Source organism: Ceratotherium simum, chromosome 13 (genome assembly GCF_057802395.1).
Source record: "Ceratotherium simum simum isolate JZ-2026a chromosome 13, ASM5780239v1, whole genome shotgun sequence".
Classification (NCBI taxonomy): domain Eukaryota; kingdom Metazoa; phylum Chordata; class Mammalia; order Perissodactyla; family Rhinocerotidae; genus Ceratotherium; species Ceratotherium simum.
Genome location: NC_141912.1, coordinates 31,740,781 through 31,760,501, shown reverse-complemented (window position 1 = coordinate 31,760,501; position 19,721 = coordinate 31,740,781). Strand labels below are relative to the sequence as shown.

The 19,721-nt window shown below is 41.1% G+C and overlaps 1 pseudogene; it reads right to left on the bottom strand.

Moving 5' to 3' along the window:
• Positions 1–17,372: 17,372 nt before the first annotated feature.
• The window catches only part of LOC147915649 (MHC class I polypeptide-related sequence B-like), a 44,848-nt pseudogene continuing 42,499 nt past the window's right edge, over positions 17,373–19,721 (bottom strand).

Sequence of the window (19,721 nt, the reverse complement as noted above, 5' to 3'; positions counted from 1 at the left end):
TTCTATCCTTGATTTTTTGAGGCATTTCCATACTGTTTTCCATAGTGGCTGCACCAGTTTGCACTCCCACCAGCAGTGTATGAGAGTTCCCTTCTCTCCACATCCTCTCCAACACATGTTGTTTCCTGTCTTGTTAATTATAGCCATTCTGACGGGCGTGAGGTGATATCTCATTGTAGTTTTGATTTGCGTTTCCCTGATAGTTAGTGATTTTGAACATCTTTTCATGTGTCTGTTGGCCATCTGTATATCTCCTTTGGAGAAATGTCTGTTCAGGTCTTTTGCCCATTTTTTAATTGGGTTGGTAGTTTTTTTGTTGTTGAGATGCATGAGTTCTTTATATATTTTGGAGATTAAGCCCTTATCAGATGTATGGTTTACAAATATCTTCTCCCAATTGTTAGGTTGTCTTTCCGTTTTGTTGATGGTTTCCTTTGCTGTGCAGAAGCTTTTTAGTTTGATGTAGTCCCATTTGTTTATTTTTTCTATTGTTTCTCTTGCCCGGTCAGATGTGGTGTTTGAAAAGATGTTGCTAAGACCGATGTGGAAGAGCATACTGCCTATGTTTTCTTCTAGAAGTTTCATAGTTTCAGGTCTTACATTCAAGTCTTTAATCCATTTGGAGTTAGTTTTTGTGTATGGTGTAAGGGAAGGGTCTACTTTCATTTTTTTGCATATGGCTATCCAGTTTTCCCAACACCATTTGTTGAAGAGACTTTCTTTTCCCCATTGTATGTTCTTGGCTCCTTTGTCAAAGATTAGCTGTCCATAGATGTGTGGGTTTATTTCTGGGCTTTCAATTCTATTCCATTGATCTGTGTGTCTGTTTTTGTGCCAGTACCATGCTGTTTTGGTTACTATAGCTTTGTAGTATATTTTGAAATCAGGGAGTGTGATACCTCCAGCTTTGTTCTTTTTTCTCAGGATTCCTTTAGCTATTCGGGGTCTTTTGTTGTTCCATATAAATTTTAGGATTCTTTGTTCTATTTCTGTGAAAAATGTTGTTGGAACTTTGATAAGGATTGCATTGAATCTATAGATGGCTTTAGGAAGTATGGACATCTTAACTATGTTAATTCTTCCAATCCAAGAGCACGGAATATCTTTCCATTTTTTTGTGTCTTCTTCAATTTCTTTCAGCAATGTTTTATAGTTTTCAGTGTACAGATCTTTCACCTCTTTGGTTAAGTTTATTCCTAGGTATTTTATTCTTTTTGTTGCAATTGTAAATGGGATGGTATTCTTAATTTCTCTTTCTGCTACTTCGTTGTTAGTGTACAGAAATGCAACTGATTTTTGTATGTTGATTTTGTATCCTGCAACTTTACCATATTCATTTATTACTTCTAAAAGTTTTCTGGTGGATTCTTTAGGGTTTTCTATATATAAAATCATGTCATCTGCAAATAGTGACAGTTTCACTTCTTCCTTTCCAATTTGGATCCCTTTTATTTCTTTCTCTTGCCTGATTGCTCTGGCTAGGACTTCCAATACTATGTTAAATAGGAGTGGTGACAGTGGCCATCCTTGTCTGGTTCCTGTTCTTAGAGGGATAGCTTTCAGTTTTTCACCATTGAGGATGATATTAGCTGTGGGTTTCTCATATATGGTCTTTATTATGTTGAGGTACTTTCCTTCTATACCCATTTTATTCAGTTTTTATCATAAATGGATGCTGTATCTTGTCAAATGCTTTCTCTGCATCTATTGAGATGATCATGTGATTTTTGTTCTTCATTTTATTAATGTGGTTTAAACAATTATGATTAATTATCTTACAAAACTGGACGTGCAGAAGTAGGTCAAGTTTTAGGGATGTTGATTGAGTGGCTCAAGAATAGCATCAGACACCCAGCTTTCTGCCATGTCTCTGCTCTGCCATGCTCAGGACATGGACTTTGTCCCTAATATGATGCCCTTTAGCTCACAAGGTAGTAAGGTAGTCCAGATTCATAAACAAATATGGTCATGTCCAAAGAATGAAAAAACAAGCTCCTCCAGTGTCTCCCTTTAAGAGACAGCAACTCCTTATTTATCATGTGCCACGCTGGCAAAAAGGACATTACACACAACCATTCTTTTTTTTTTTTTTTTTTAATTTTTTGTTTATTGCAGTAACATTGGTTTATAACATTGCAAAAATTTCAGGTGTACATCATTGTACTTCTATTTCTGCATGGACTACATCATGTTCACCACGAAAATACTAATTACAACCCATCACCACACACATGTACCGAATTATCCCTTTCACCCTCCTCCCTCCCCCCTTCCCCTCTGGTAACCACCAATCCAATCTCTGTCCCTATGTGTTTGTTTATTGTTGTTATTATCTACTACTTAATGAAGGAAATCATACGGTATTTGACCTTCTCCCTCTGACTTATTTCACTTTGCATTATACCCTCAATGTCCATCCATGTTGTCACAAATGCCTGGATTTCGTCATTTCTTATGGCTGAGTAGTATTCCATTGTGTATATATATCACAGCTTCTTTATCCATTCGTCCCTTGATGGGCACTTAGGTTGCTTCCAAGTCTTGGCTATCGTGAATAAGGCTGCAATGAACACAGGGGTGCATGTACCTTTGCAAATTGGTGTTTTCAAGTTCTTTGGATAAATACCCAACAGTGGAATAGCTGGATCATATGGTAGTTCTATCCTTGATTTTTTGAGGAATCTCCATACTGTTTTCCATAGTGGCTGCACCAGTTTGCACTCCCACCAGCAGTGTATGAGAGTTCCCTTCTCTCCACAACCTCTCCAACACATGTTGTTTCCTGTCTTGTTAATTATAGCCATTCTGATGGGCGTGAGGTGATATCTCATTGTAGTTTTGATTTGCATTTCCCTGATAGTTAGTGATTTTGAACATCTTTTCATGTGTCTGTTGGCCATCTGTATATCTTCTTTGGAGAAATGTCTGTTCAGGTCTTTTGCCCATTTTTTAATTGGGTTGGTAGTTTTTTTTGTTGTTGAGATGCATGAGTTCTTTATATATTTTGGAGATTAAGCCCTTATCAGATGTATGGTTTGCAAATATCTTCTCCCAATTGTTAGGTTGTCTTTTCATTTTGTTGATGGTTTCCTTTGCTGTGCAGAAGCTTTTTAGTTTGATGTAGTCCCATTTGTTTATTTTTTCTATTGTTTCTCTTGCCCGGTCAGATGCGGTGTTTGAAAAGGTGTTGCTAAGACCGATGTCGAAGAGCGTACTATGTTTTCTTCTAGAACTTTCACAGTTTCAGGTCTTACATTCAAGTCTTTAATCCATTTGGAGTTAATTTTTGTGTATGGTGTAAGGGAAGGGTCTACTTTCATTTTTTTGCATATGGCTATCCAGTTTTCCCAACACCATTTGTTGAAGAGACTTTCTTTTCCCCATTGTATGTTCTTGGCTCCTTTGTCAAAGATTAGCTGTCCATAGATGTGTGGGTTTATTTCTGGGCTTTCAATTCTATTCCATTGATCTGTGTGTCTGTTTTTGTGCCAGTACCATGCTGTTTTGGTTACTATAGCTTTGTAGTATATTTTGAAATCAGGGAGTGTGATACCTCCAGCTTTGTTCTTTTTTCTCAGGATTCCTTTAGCTATTCGGGGTCTTTTGTTGTTCCATATAAATTTTAGGATTCTTTGTTCTATTTCACACACAACCATTCTTAAACCACCTCAGGGGCAAGCAGGTTAATTTATTAAAATAGGGAGAGAATAATACAACCTTGAATTACATTTTCTTTTTTTTTAAATATAAGAAATGAACCAAGCATTGCTAACATTTTATATATAGACTGAAAAATTAATGAATGTATAAATGAATATACACATTGTCGTGTAACAAAAATCATTTGCAGATTAGTTGCATAATCAAAAATGTTTGGAAACCCACATTATTTAAATGTGTCTGCTGATGCAGTGATCCTTTGCTGGCCCACATCCCTCGTAGGATGCAATGACATCCAAGTCACAGCGATCATAATTCTCATTCCTATGCTCTGCACACCTTGGAATCTAGGCCTGCCAGGGAGAAATGAGGTCTTAATACATTTTTATAAATACAAATCAAAACTAATTCTGATTGCCTTGTCTAAAATCCAATTACCCAATGATAAGTAGAAATGAGCAAGTGTCATCAGTTCCCAGGCCAAACAAACAGAAGAACATAAAATCGACTATTTAAGAAAGAAAGTGAAAGTTGAGAAATATCCCAGGAAAATGAGCCCCTCTGAGGACTGGGTCTTCTGCCTAGCTCATGCCTTCAAGCAACTTTTTAATATATATCTTCTCCAGGTGTTCTAGTAGGTCCAATTACTCAGCTGGCCTTTACTGAAAATCAAAGTCCGTTTTTAGATGTTAATAATCTAGCAAATAGACACAACACATTGGTGCTAGTTGCGCATTTTTTGAACATTCATGACTTTTAGGAACTACAAGCATATATTGGTAAATGTCTACATATATTATTGTTAAAACTGACTGACTGTAAGTGAATCACTCCTGATGCATCCAGCCACCACTCCTCACCAAGACTGAAGAAGAAACTATGTAACACTGGCTATTTCCAGAATGAGGTCACTCTCCTATCAAGTTCCCACAGGGTACATTTATTTAGGAAAGTTCAGGGAAAGAAGCAGGTCTCAGGGAGAATGAATTAAGATGTTAATAATAACCATAATAGTAGTTAATAGTTGTATAGTTCTAACTATGTGTCTGACAGATGGCAGGGACTCAACCAGGTGGTCTCGCTGGTTCACTCTGACAGTCCCAGGACCATGTGTCCCAAGAGAGATTGGGACCAGACTGCATTGGTGCTGAGCAGTCTCTGGGTTGGGTTCTGAGTCTCCAGCCTAAGGGTGGTGGCCAGATGGTGACACCAAGCCAAGCACAGGGCCAGCCCTCACAGCTGCCATCTCCCTGGGGTTCCACCTTCACTTTTACCTTCCTTTACACAGCCTTTTTCAGATATTTTTCTGGATCTTCTACCTGGGGATAGAGGACATTTGTCATTTCCATTGGGTGACCAGATTCTAAGAAGCAAATGAGATTTAGTCTAGCTCAGCGTTTATAATGTTAACACGAGTAAGAAGGGTTACTGTGCTTTTCCTGGACTCCAAGGTGCCAGGTGAAACAGACTGTGGGCTCCACCCCTCCTCCTGCTCCTCTCTGGGGCCCTGCTCCTATTCAAGACCTTGGACCAGCAGAGACTCATATTGGAGAGGAGGGATCAAAAAAGAACTGCCTGGTGGGTTCTTATGGAAATGGATGAAACCACATCTCTGTCTCCTCCCAGGGCCCCAGACACTTCACCCTTCTCCCTCCCCTTCTGCACCTTTCTAACCAACTCCCTTAGCTGCTCCTTCCCTCTTCCCCTCTTCACCTCCCCACTCCATACCAATAAATAACTACCCCTTTGAGAGCTGTTGTCGGGACTAAGATGGCCAGCAAGGCAGAGAGGGAGGCCTGGGCCTGAGATGGGTCTGGGGGTCTCTGTGTGTCACTCAGTGTTCTGTGCAAGTCTCAGCCTATCAATAACCAATGCTGTGGTTGGACCAGCCCTTGTGGTTCTTATTATGATTGCAAGACGCCCTTTAGCAATAACTAACAGGAAACTTTGAAAAAATAAAGGTTTATTACTTACTAGACTTGGAAATTACAGAGCACATCTGGGGCCACACAGTGAGGTTGTGGGGAGAGAGAGTGCCATAGGCCTGAGGTTCTGTTTTTACTGGAGTCTGGGTGGGGGCCTAGGGATTTCACAGGGTTACCCTTTATTGGTGAATTTAAAACATAAGAGCAGGAATTTAAAGCTCAGGAAGAGAAAAAAAAAGTAGCCCAAATGGTCAGTTATTGAAGTCAACCAAGATCTCTAAAACAAAGGAGCCTCAGTGGGAGAAGGCTGCCTGGTTCTTTATCTAGTCCTCTGGCTGGCAGTGTGTTTATTTGAGACAGTCCTCTTTGAAGCGGATGCCTCTTTGCAATGGATGCCTCAGCAATCAAAACTTAAGTCAGGCGCTTGCATTACAAAAAAGAGAAAACCCAACTGTCAGGGCTTTCATTACACTCAGGGAGACCCAGGACCAAGTCTGTGGGAGAGAAAGGACCACTGACTGTTGCTAAACCGACAGGTCAGAGGAAACACCTGTAGACTCTGGTTTGGATGTGGCATCTACAGGGCGGTGGCTGTGGGGAAGCCAAGCTAGGCAGAGACTCAGACCTGACCCGGCCCACCACCCTGGGGCTTCTCCTAGGTTCGCATGCCTTCTCACAGCCTCCTTCAGCTTCTACTGTCTGGGGACTGATGACGCTGCCACAATTCCAGTAGCCATCACGTGCCCCTCTTCCAGAGAAGCCAATCAATTCTCTGAGGTTTGATTTCTAAGCAGGTGGGGATTTTCCGAACCTCCCTAAGATTCTGAGGTGTCTGGAGCGGCTGCCTTAAGAGGCCTCAATCCCCCTGTCTACTCTTCTGGATGAGCCCTGACCCTGACTGAGACCTGGGCCCTGGAAGATTCCAGAAGATGTGATGCTGGGGGAGGACCCTAAGGGACCTGTCTGGTGAAAGCCAAGCAGGCTGCAGGAAAAGGAGACTCCACCTTTTTGCAGGGTGTCCAGGCCCTTCCCCTCACCTCACTCGGGTCCCTTCCATCCACCCCGGCCCCTCTCCTGGCTTCTCCACCTCTCTCCTCCTCTCACCTTTTCCCTCTACACAAATGAACAACGGGCCCCAGGGGAGCCGCTCGCGAGCAAAGGCGCAGACGCGGGAGGGAGCCCGGAGATCAGCTGAGCCCAGGCGCCGGGCACAGAGCCAGGAGAGGAGCGGGAAGGTCACAGCCCACTCCCGGCCTACCCTGAAGGAACCGTTTCCGCCCCAGGCTCTCGCTCCCTGGTGTATTTCCACACCGCCTTCGTCTGCCGCTGGCTTCACCGCCACCGCCTTCGAGGAGGACACCCGGTTCCTGCGCTTCGACAGCGACCGCGCGAATCAGAGCGTGTCGCCGCGGGCAACGTGGTTGGAGAAGATGGGACCCGACTATCGGGACGGGGAAAAGGATTTAGTAAAAACGATTGCAGCAACATTCCGACCACGCTTGTCGCTAAGGATGAGGATCAAGGGGACCAGGCTGGTGAGTGACGTCAGACACGGAGGGGCAGGGTCTCTCACGTGTCCAGAGAAGAGTCTTACTTAACCTTGTAGTCGCGGAAAGGCACTGACCCCTCATAGCCTTGGAAGAGCTTGTGGCATTTTACTTCAGGTTTCATGTTCAGTATGGGTCGGGACTGCCTTTTGCTGTGACTGTTCATAGGGACAAATATGAAGTTGGGAGGGCGCGACAAGAACCACCATCCAGGCTGACGGCCAGGGCGGGCCTGGCTGATGGCCAGATGCTGTGCTGCTGCGTGGTGGCTCCAAACCAGACCTTCTTGAGGGGACTCTTTAAACTTGCTTATGACGCTGAGGTTTGCATCTATGTGGACGGGGACCTACAGACTTGCACAGCAACCCACAGCTTGGCTGAGATGACCAAGCACCGCTGGTGGAAGACGAATTTTGTAAAGTTTATGCGGCACTACTTGACTAATGTGTGTGGACTGGCTACTCAAACACCTGGAGGTGGGGAAGGAGACGCTGTTACCCGCAGGTACTAGGGGCGCCCACCACCTTTATGATCGCCCCTGGGGGAAGGAGACAGTCCTCTGTTGCCCTCACTCAAAGGAGAGTAGGGAGAGGACTGACGTCTGAATCCACCTCTGGGATTTCTGGTCCTGGCAGGTGACTGGAGTGTGTGAGGAGTTTCAGACACATTTCCTGGCATATCTTGCCCAAAGTGATCCCAATTCCATTCATGTCCTGTTAAAGGATCCTGAGGCTTGGGTAAGGTCAAAGGGAGGGCCACTGGGAGAGAAAGAGGGAAAGTCAGTGACAACAAAAGAGCCCTGTAATGGACCGTGGGACCAAGTGTACAAAAACAACCTTTACTGCCCTTTCTTCTCTGGCCCCAACACTCCATCTTGGACCTACGACCCCCACCCATCAGCTCACCCTGATGTTGCTCCACCTGTGTTAGGATCAAATGCTCTCCTTCCCTCCCCTTCAGAACTGGAGCTTCCATCGCTGTGCTCTCTCTCAGCCTAGAAAGTAGTTTGTCTTCTGACTGCTGGTTAGGGAGTGCTAGATAATTTAGGAGACCCACACTCCCACTGAGAACAGCTGAGAAATTCTGATGAAATGAACAGATCACTTTCTTAAAAGCCTCTGCATGCAACCAAAATAGTGGGAAAGTGCCAGCCAAGGTCTGGGAGAGGATACTGCCTGGAAAGTTGAGGTCAGGGTGTCCAGAGCTCCAGGTTCACTTTTGCGCTGAGGGCGTTTGAGAAGAAATTGAGCTGAGCCTTAGGCTGCCTTGAGGTCCTGAGGGAAGAAAATTACCTTGTATTCCAAGTTTGTTGTGATTATTTATCATAAATGAATGTTGGGTTTTGTTAAATGCTTTTCCTGCATCTATTGACATGATCTTGTGTTTTTGTTCTTTATTCTGTTGATACGGTGTATTTGTTCAATTATTTTTACATGTTAAACCACCATTGCATTCCTGAGATAAGTCCTCCTTGGTTATCTGTAAAATAGGTTATATATAAAATCCTCTTTTTTTTAAGGAAGATTCGCCCTGAGCTAACATCCATGCCAATCTTCCTCTATTTTGTATGTGGGTCGCCACACAGTGTGGCTGACGAGTGGTGTAGGTCCATGCCAGGGATCTGAAGCACAAATCTGGGCTGCTTAGGCAGAGTGTGCCAGACTTAACCGCTATGCCATGGGGCCGGCTCCTAAAATCCTCTTTATGTATTGCTGGATTCAGTTTGCTAATATTTTGTTGAAGATAGTTGTGTTCTTATTCATGAAAGATGTTGATCTATAGGTTTCTTTTTTTGTACTGTCTTTGTACAGCTTTGGTATCAAGTAATACTGGCCTCATAGGATGTGCTGGGAAATATTCCTTCCTCCTCTATTTTTTAGAAGAATTTGTGGAACATTGAGTTTATTTCTTATTTAAATGCTCAGTAGAATTTGCTAGTGAAGCCAGTGGTCCCGAGCTTTTTCTTGTAGGCAAGTTTTTAACTACAGATTCATTTTCTTTATTTGCTATAGATCTATTCATATGTGTTATTACATATTGAGTCATCTTCAGTAATTTCTTTCTTGCAACTTGTCCATTTCATCTAAATTGTCTAATTTATTTGGAAAACGTTGTTTTTGGTATTCCCTTATACTCTTAATTTCTGTAAGGTCAATGGTGATGTCTACTTTTTTCATTCCTGATTTTGGTGAGCTATGTCTTTTTTTTTTTTTTTAATTTTTTGTTTATTACAGTAACATTGGTTTATAACATTGTAAAAATTTCAGGTGTACATCATTATACTTCTATTTCTGCATAGATTACATCATGTTCACCGTCCAAATACTAATTACAACCCATCACCCCACACGTGTACCGAATTATCCCTTTCACCCTCCTCCCTCCCCCCTTCCCCTCTGGTAACCACCAATCCAATCTCTGTCCCTATGTGTTTGTTTATTGTTGTTATTATCTACTACTTAATGAAGGAAATCATACGGTATTTGACCTTCTCCCTCTGACTTATTTCACTTTGCATTATACCCTCAATGTCCATCCATGTTGTCACAAATGGCTGGAATTCATCATTTCTTATGGCTGAGTAGTATTCCATTGTGTATATATACCACATCTTTTGTGTCTTTTTGTTTCTTGGTAATCTAGCTATAAGTTTATCAAATTTGTTGATTTTTTCAAAGAGCCAAGTTTTTATTTTAGTGATTTTCTTCTATTTCTGTTTTCTATTTAATTGATTTCCCCTTTAATTGTTAATATTTCCGTCCTTCTGCCTGCCTTGGGATTCGTTTGCTCTTTTTTTTCCTATATTCCTAAATGAAAGCTGAGATTTTTTTTTTTTTTTTTGCTTGGTGAGGAAGATCAGTGCTGTGCTAACATCCGCCAATCCTCCTCTTTTTTTTTTTGTTGAGGAAGACTGGCCCTGGGCTAACATCCATGCCCATCTTCCTCCACTTTATATGGGATGCCACCACAGCATGGCTTGCCAAGCAGTGCATTGGTGTGCGCCTGGGATCCGAACCAGCGAACCCCGGGCCGCCGCAGCGGAGCGCACACACTTAACCACTTGTGCCACCGGGCTGGCCCCTAAAAACTGAGATTATTGACTTGAGATTGTCCTTTTTTCTCATATAGGAAACGAAGGTAGACGTTTTTCTCTAAGCATGTGTATTAGTTTGCTAAGGCTGTCATAATAAAATACCACAGACTGGGTGGCTAAAACCACAGAAAATTATTTTCTTACAGTTCTGAAGGCTGGAAGTCCAAGATCAAGGTGCCAGAAGGCTGGGTTTCTCCTGAGGCCTCTCTCCCTGGCTTGGGGACAGCCGCCCTCTTGCTCCCTCTTCATGTAGTCATTCCTCTGTGCACATGCACCCTTGGTGCCTCTCTGTGTGCTCTAATCTCCTCTTCTTATGAGGACACCAGTCAGATTGCATTAGGGCCCACCCTAAGGGCTTCATTTTAACCTAATCACCTCTTTAAATTCCCTATCTCTAAATACAGTCATATTCTTAGGTACTGGGGATTAGGGCTTCAACATATGAAATGGAGAGGGGAGTACAGTTCAACCTATAACAACATGTTTTAGCTGCATCCCATACATTTTGATATGTTGTGTTTTCATTTCATTCAGTTCAAAATATGTTCTAATTTCCCTAGTGATTTCTTCTTTGACCCATGGGTTATTTGGTAATGTGTTGTTTAATTTCCATCTATTTATGGATTTTCCAGATTTCCTTCTGTTGTTCACTTCTAATTTAATTCTCTTGTGGTCAAGGAACATACTTCACATGATTCAATTCTTTTTTATTTATTGAGACTTATTTTGTGGTCAAGCATGTGGTCTATCCTGGAGAATCTTCCATGTGTGCTTGAAAGGAATGTTCCACAAGTGTTCAGTAGAATATTCTATAGATTCCACCTAGGTCAAGTTGACTGATAATGATTTTTGGTCTTCTACAGCTTTGCTGATTTTCCATCTAGTTGTTCTTTAATTTCTGAGTGTGGAATATTATTAAGTCTCTGACTGTTAGTTGAATTTTCTATTTCTCTTTCACTCTTGTCAGTTTTGTTTCATGTATTTTGGATTCTGTTGTTAGGTACATAAATGTTTACAGTTGCTATATCATCCTGTTGAATTGATCCTTTTTTGTTATAAAATATCCTTCTTTGTCTCTGAGAAATGAGTTAAAGTCTTTTTTAAGTCTATTTTCTCTAATATTAGTTTAGCCACTTAGGCTCCCCTATGTTTACTGTTTTCATGGTGTATCTTTCCCATTTTTATACTTTCAACCAATTTGTATCTTTAAAGCTAAAATGTTTCTCTTGTAGACAGCTTATAGTTGGATCCTGTTTTGTTCATCCAGTCTGACAATCTCTATCTCATCATAGAAGTGTCTAATGCATTTACACTTAATGTAATTATTGATATGATTGATTTACATCTACCATTTTGCTATTTGTTTCTAGATGTCCTGTGGTTTTGTTTGCTCCTCTTTACATTTTTCTGTTGAGTTCAATTGATATTTTCTAGCATATAATTTATATTCCTTTGTTGGTTTTTTAAGACTATTTTTATTGAGATATAATTGACATACAATATTATATTAGTTTCAGGTATACAGTATCATGGTTTAATAGACGTGTATTGTGAAATGACCACCACAAGTCTAGTTAACATCCATCACCACACATAGTCACCAATTTTTTTTTCTTGTAATGGGATCTTTTAAGATCTACTTAGCAACCTTCAAATATACAATACAGTATTATTAACTGTAGTCACCATACTGTAGTCACCATGACATCCCTAGGACTTATTTATTTCATAACTGGAATTTTGTACCTTTGACTCATTTTCCCCACCCTGCTACCCTCTGCCTCTGGCAACCACCAATCTGTTCTCTGTATCTATGAGTTTTATTTTGGGTTTTGTGGTTTTTTTTTAGATTCCACATATAAGTGAGATCATATGGTATTTGTCTTTCTCTGTCTGACTTATTTCACTTAGCCTAATGCCCTCAAGGCCCATCCATGTTATCGCAAATGACAGGATTTCCTTCTTTTTATGGCTGAGTAATATTCCATTGTATATATGTATATGTATACCATGTTTTTTTAAACCATTCATCCATTGATGGACACTTAGGTTTTTTATGTGTCTTGGCAATTGTAAATAATGCTGCAGTGAACATGGGGGTGCAGATATCTTTTCCAATTGGTGATTTCATTTCCTTTGGATAAATACCCAGAAATGGAATTGCTAAATCATATGGTATTTCGATTTTTAATTTTTTAGAATATCCGCCATACTGTTTTCCATAACGGCTGCACCACTTTACATTCCCATCACCAGTGCAAAGTGTTCCCTTTTCTCCACATCCTCACCAATATTTATCTCTTGTCTTTTTTATAGTAGCCAACCTAATGGGTGTGAGGTGATATCTTATTGTGGTTTTGATTTGCATATCCCTGATGATTGGTGATGTTGAGCATACTCTCATGTACCTGTTGGCCATTTGTGTCTTCTTTGGAAAAATGTGTATTCAGGTCTTCTGTCCATTTTTTAATTAGATTGTTTGTTTTTTTGGCTCTTGAGTTCTATGAGTTCTTTATATGTTTTCAGTATTAACTCCTTATCAGATATATGATTTGCAAATAGTTTCTCCCATTCTGTAGTTTGCCTTTTCATTTTGTTGATGATTTCTTTGGTGCAGAAGCTCTTTAGTTCGATGTAGTTCCATTTGTTTATTTTTGCTTTTGTTGCCTTTGTTTTGGCATCATATCCAAAGCATCATCTCCAAGACCAAAATCAAGGAGCTTACTGCCTATGTTTTCTCCTAGGAGTTTTATGGTTTCAGGTCTTACATTCAAGTCTTTAATCCATTTTCAGGTGATTTTTATGTATAGTGTAAAATAGTGGTCCAGTTTCATTCTTTGGCATCTGGCTGTCCAATTTTCCCAGCACCATTTATTGAAGAGACTGTTCTTTCTACATTGTATACTCTTGGCTTCTTTGTTATAAATTAATTGACCATATATGCATGGGTTTATGTCTTGACATGAGTACAGCCATGTTTGGCTGCTTCATTGACCTACAGCCACCAGCACAAAAAGAAATATAAAAGCTGCTTTCTGCGTGGTGGGAACTGGCCCTTCTCCCATGGAGAGAGTTGCAAGTTGTAACATTTCAAGGCTCTTTGGGCGTCATAGCACGGGACAGACTGGCCATCTGTGCCGGGCTAGGACGATAACCAGAGAGAACAATGCACGTACACAACTACTGGGCTGGGACGTTAGCCAGGGGGCTCAGTGCACGTACTGATAACCATTTGTGCATGGAAACACTAAATGCTTGCTCCGCAAAATCTGTAATTTCTTACTCTGAAAATTACTGATGGTATAAAAACTGCTGGAAACTGAGCCCAAGTGAGAGTTCCACCTGTGGAAGTGACGCCTTGCCCGGGAGGTGTGATCCTTGCCCAGCCGTGTCGATTGACAGGACTCTCCCGGCAGTGGGGCATGGATGTTGTGAGTAATTGATTTATTGTGAAGTAATTGATCTGATGTGTTCTCTTTTCGGTCAACCTGGTGTTTCTCTTTCCGGTTGATTTGTGTCATTTCCCTTCAGTCGATCTAGTGTTTCCCTTTCCTATCCATCTGATGTTTTTCCCTCTCATTATATGACCTATTCAAATCTGCTGCTATCCCAGCCGATGTGGATGTTTTCCCTTCCCAGTTGAGCTGGTGTTTTTTCTCTCTTATTATGTGACCTATTCGGATCTGTTTGCAGACTATCGCCTTTACTATCCTCTACATAATAAAATATACCTTCAGTCCATTTGTTTGGAGTGGAAAGTCTCTTTTACGTCTCTGATCAAATCCCCGAACCTCTCATAACAGTTTATTTCTGGCCATTCTACTCTGTTCCATTGATCTATGTGTCTGTTTTTAAGCCAATACCATACTGTTTTGATTACTATAGCTTTGTAATATAGTTTGAAATCAAGAAGCATGTTGCTTCCAGCTTTGTTCTTTCTCAAGACTGCTTTGGCTATTGGGGATCTTTTGTGGTTCCATATGAATTTTAGGATTGTTTCCTCTATCTCTGTGAAAAATGCGATTGGAATTTTGATAGAGATTGCATTGAGTCTGTAGATTCCTTTGGGTAGTGTGGACATTTTTTTTTTTAAAGATTTTATTTATTTATTTATTTTACCCCCAAAGCCCCAGTGGATAGTTGTATGTCATAGCTGCACATCATTCTAGTTGCTGTATGTGGGACGCAGCCTCAGCACGGCCAGAGAAGCAGTGTGTTAGTACGCACCCGGGATCCGAACCCGGGCCGCCAGCAGCAGAGCGCGAGCACTTAACTGCTAAGCCACAGGGCCGGCCCTGGACATTTTAACAATACTGATTCATCCAATACATAAGCATGGAATATCTTTCCATTTATTTGTGTCTTCTTCAGTTTCTTTCACCAATGTCTTGTGGTTTTCAGTGTACAGGTGTTTCACCTACTCGGTTATATTTATTCCTAAGTGTTTCATTCTTTTTGATGCAATTGTAAATGGGACTGTGTTCTTAATTTCTCTTTCTGATTGTTTATTATTTGTGTATAGAAATGGAACTGATTTTTGTATATTGATTTTGTGTCTTGCAACTTCGCTGAATTTGATTATTAGTTCTAACAGTTTTATGGTAGAGTCTTTTGGGTTTTCTATATATAATATCATGTTATCTACAAATAGAGACAGTTTTACTTCTTTCTTTCCTGTTTGGATGCCTTTTATCTCTTTTTCTTGTCTAATGTTGAAGGAAAGTGAGAAGAGTGGACATCCTTGTCTTGTTCCTAGTTTTAGAGGAAAGGCTTTCAGGTTTTCACCATTGAGTCTAATGTTAGCTGTGGGCTTATCATACATGGTCTTTAATATATAGAGACACATTCTCCCTATGTCCACTTTATTAAGAGTTTTTATCATAAATGGATGTTGAATTTTGTCAAATGTTTTTTCTCTATCTATTGAGATAATCATATGATGTTATCCTTCGTTTTTTTAATGTGGTATATCACATTGATGGATTTGTGGATGTTGAACCATCCTTGCATCTCTGAAATAAATCTCACTAGATCATGGTATATGATTTTAATATATGTTGAATTCAGTTTACTAGTATTTTGTTGAGGATATTTTCATCTATGTTCATCAGGATATTGGCCTGTAATTTCCTTTTCTTGTAGTGTCCTTGTTGGTTTTAGTATCAGAGTAATGCTGGCCTTGTAAAATGAGTTTGGAAGTGTTGCCTTCTCTTCCACTTTTTGGAAGACTTTAAGAAGGATTTGTATTAATTCCTCTTTAAATGTTTAGTATGTTTTTTGAGCTATTTTGTTAGTAATCTCTTGGGATTCCATCTGTATCTTAATTTAAAATAACCTACTGCAAATTAATACTAACTTAATTCCAATAGTGTATAGAAACTTTAGTGTGTGTAAGTCCAATATAGCTCTCTTCTTTCCACTCTCCTTTGTGCTCTTGTTGTCATAGAAATTACATCTTTATACATTCTAAGGTCAACAATAGTTATGTAATTATTGTTTTATACAGTTGTCTTTTAAATCACTATTTAACAGTAGAAAAGAGTAAAACATATATCTATATTGTCTTTTATAATTACTAACATAATTACCTTTACCAGTGCTCTTTATTTCTTCATATGGATTCATGTTACCTTCTGCTGTCATCAGATTAAAGAGCTTCTACAAGACAAATGAAATGAGGATCAAAATGAATAGACAACCGCCAGCTGGGAGAAAATATTTGCAAAACATATATCTGACAAGAGGTTAATCTCCATAATATATAAAGAACTCACACAACTGAACAACAAAAAAACAAACAACCTGATCAAAAAATGGGCAGAGGAAATGAACAGACACTTCTCCAAAGAAGATATACAGATGGCCAATAGACATATGAAAAGATGTTCAACATCACTAATCATCAGGGAAATACAAATCAAAACAACACTAAGATATCACCTCACACCTGTTAGAATGGCTATAATCACCAAGACAAAAAACAACAAATGTTGGAGAGGCTGTGGAGAAACGGGAAACCTCATACACAGCTGGTGGGAATGCAAACTGGTGCAGCCTCTATGGAAAACAGTATGGAGATTCCTCAGAAAATTAAAAATAGAAATACCCTATGATCCAGCTATCCCACTACTGGTAATCTATCCAATGAACCTGAAATCAACAATCCAAAGAGGCTTATGTACCCCTATGTTCATTGCAGTATTATTCACTATAGCCAAGAAGTGGAAGCAACCCAAGCGTCCCTAGACTGATGATTGGATCAAGAAAATGTGGTATATATATGTACATACAATAGAATACTATTCAGCCATAAAAAAAGACACAGTTGTCCCATTTGCAACAACATGGATGGGCCTGGAGGGTATTATGTTAAGTGAAATAAGCCAGAAAGAGAAAGAAGACAAACACTGCATGATTTCACTCATATGTGGAATATAAACCAACACACAGTCAGAGAGAACTGTCTTGTGGTTACCAGGGGCAAAGGGGGTGGGGGGGTTGGCACAAGGGGTGAAGGGAGACATGTATATGGTGATTGACAAACAAAAATGTACAACCAAAGTTTCACAATGTTATAAACTATTAAGACATCAATAAAAAAAATTCTCAGTTTGCTTTCATCTTTCAGTGTATTCTGTCCATATTTGGTTAAGTGTTTCTGTCTTGAAAAAAGTATTCTGATTCCTCTAATCCTTTCAGTGTCACCATCAGCATATGTGAGCCATCAACCCAAGTCTGATGGCAACATCAGCCTGAAGTGCTGGGCCCTAGAATTTCACCCAGTGAAGATCACACTGACTTGGATGCAGGAAAGAAAAAACCAAACCCCAGGACATTGAGCTGTGGAGAGGGCCTGTAGGTGATGGGACTTTCCAAAAGTGAGCATCTGTGGTGGTACATTCTGGAGAAGAGCAGAAATACACATGTCATATGCAGCCTGGGAGGCTGCCTGAGCCCCTCATCCTGAGATGGGGTAAAAAGGGAGATGTGAGGGTAGAAGCACCTTCTCAGAGCCAATATAGCACAGGTATTTTGGGTGCCTGTGGCAGGGTCAGTGTATTGTCCAGGAGGTTCATGGTCCCTTCTATTCCCTTCTCAGATCCACCTTCCCAGCTCATCCTAATCACTGTGGGAATCATTGCTGGCCTAGTGCTCCTTGCTGCTCTGATCATTGTAGTTGTGATCTGCAAGAAGATTTCAGGTATGGAAAGAATATGGAGTACGGGATTCTTCAGTCTTACCTGTAGAGTCTCACCCCAAGTGGATGATTTGCCATAAGCCCGGACAGAACTGGAGATCAGTGACATGCAACAAGTTTTGGAATGGAGCCTGACAGATAGAAAGATTGGCAGAGAGGGTGCTGCCTTTCAGGTGACAACCTGCATGCAAGCAGGAGAGAAAATAGATAGAGAGATGGCTTCTGGGAAGTATAAGCTTGGAAGCAGGAAGGTTGACAAACTGCTAGCTGGACATGAAGGCAGAGGATATCAAAATCGAGAGCCCTGGGCTGCCATAGATCCCAGTGTCCAGGGCAGCCCCTTATTTAACTAAAGAACGCTAACCCTAGGACCATCCCTAGGCTGCAGAAGTTATGTCTGGACCCATATGTCCCCTGTTCCTCTGTGAGATTATGGCTGGAAGGGTAAGAAATGTCTGCATAGCCACTGAGGAGGTATCCAGGGTTCCCCAGGATCAGATCTTTATGTCTTCATGTTCACCTTATAAAAATTGTGTCCTTCAATTTTTACATTTCTTTGTAGAGATAAATGTTATCAAAAACCAAGTACTCAGAATGAACATACTAACTAGTAGATGAGTATGTGTGTGCAAACAACATCTCACATTGTATATATTTGGTGGGGTAAATAGACACCTGCCCCAGATGCAGATAATAAGAGCGGGCACGGGCCAGCCCTGTGGCTTGGTGGTTAAGTGCGCGCGCTGCGATGCTGGCGGCCCGGGTTCGGATCCCGGGTGCGCATCGAGGCACCACTTCTCTGTCCATCCTGAGGCCGAGTCCCACATACAGCAACTAGAAGGGTGTGCAGCTGTGACATACAACTATCTACTGGGGCTTTGGGGGCAAAAAAAAAAAAAAAAAAGAGCGGGCAGCAGTGTTTATCCCAAGCATATGGGGTGCTGCCCACCCAGTACTTACAGGCAAGAGAGAAAGGTCCACTACTGCAGTACAGACCTACAGGAGGGTGATGCTTCTGTTTCTGCATGTGTCTTCTCTCCCATTGTTCCCTGATGCTGCCCAAAGTCTGGGTTGAACTTCTTGAACCTTCCCTGGAGTATAACACTAGCCAATTATTTTAGAACTTCAATGCCCATCCCCACTATAACAACTTCTCAAAGGATGTTTTCTTCTATGTGTTAAATAAAGAAGTTAATTTCTAATTCAGGTGGCTACAGGATAAGTGAGAGAAAGCTGATCTCCATAACCTTTGTGACAAAGGAGAAGAAATCCAAAAAGTAATCCCCATCCTATCCAATGATTCTGTCTGTAAATTGGGTCCAGAATCCACTTGATGTTTTTCCCCAGGCAGTAACAGAATGCCAGGACACTCACAGCTTCTTAAGCTGTCACCCGTAAGAGCCAGGTGGGAGAGAGGATTGAGGCAGTGGAAAACAGGTTTGGCTGTAGCAAGTCTTTGGTTTTTTAAGTTAAGAATGTGAGGCTGTCCTAAAAGCTTTGTGGTGTCAAGACTTGAATCTGTTCCTTAGCGTTTTTTCCATAGCTTGAGAGCTGCCTTGTGTGGTACAGGACTGGTGAGACATGAATTATTCATGCCTCTGCTGTACTTCTCTGTGGACTCTTGACTTCTTTTCCTCCAGACAGTCTCCTGAATATCTCTGTGCTGCTCAATTTAACACTTACATTGAAGTAGGGAGAAAAGTCCATTTCCCGGCATATGCCCACCCCTCCACCATACTCTCCATACCCCAGAACTATGGTTCCCTACCCCTGGACCACCTTTCCATTTCCAGGGGACATGGAGCTAAGAACTCTCCCTCGCTGCCTTGATCTTGGACTTCTCAGCCTCTAGAACTATGAGAAATAAATTTCTGTTGTTTTAGCCACTCAGTCTATGGAATGTTTGTTACAGCAGCTTGAACTGACTAAGACACTTGGTCATTGCTTGCATATGTGTCTGCATTCCTTCTCTATACTGTAATTCGTACTTGTTCTTTAGGTGGTCCCTTGCTGCACCAGGTCATAGAGCCTCAGACATCCCAGAGGGTGAGCCATTCTCCAAAACTATAGAAATCAGGGGCTGAGAAGGGCACGTCTCAATGCTGCTTCATATCTGGATATGTTGTTCATTTTTCTTTTGTTGATTTCATTCCTTCCTTATGGAATTTATCTGTATGTTATTTTGGAAGACAACTGCAGTCATTCTGTTCTGGTCATGCTCTCTCTCTGACAGCAGGTTTGTGATTCCACCAAGATACCCAGGGCAGCCACTGCACATGGGGTCTCTGAATTTCACA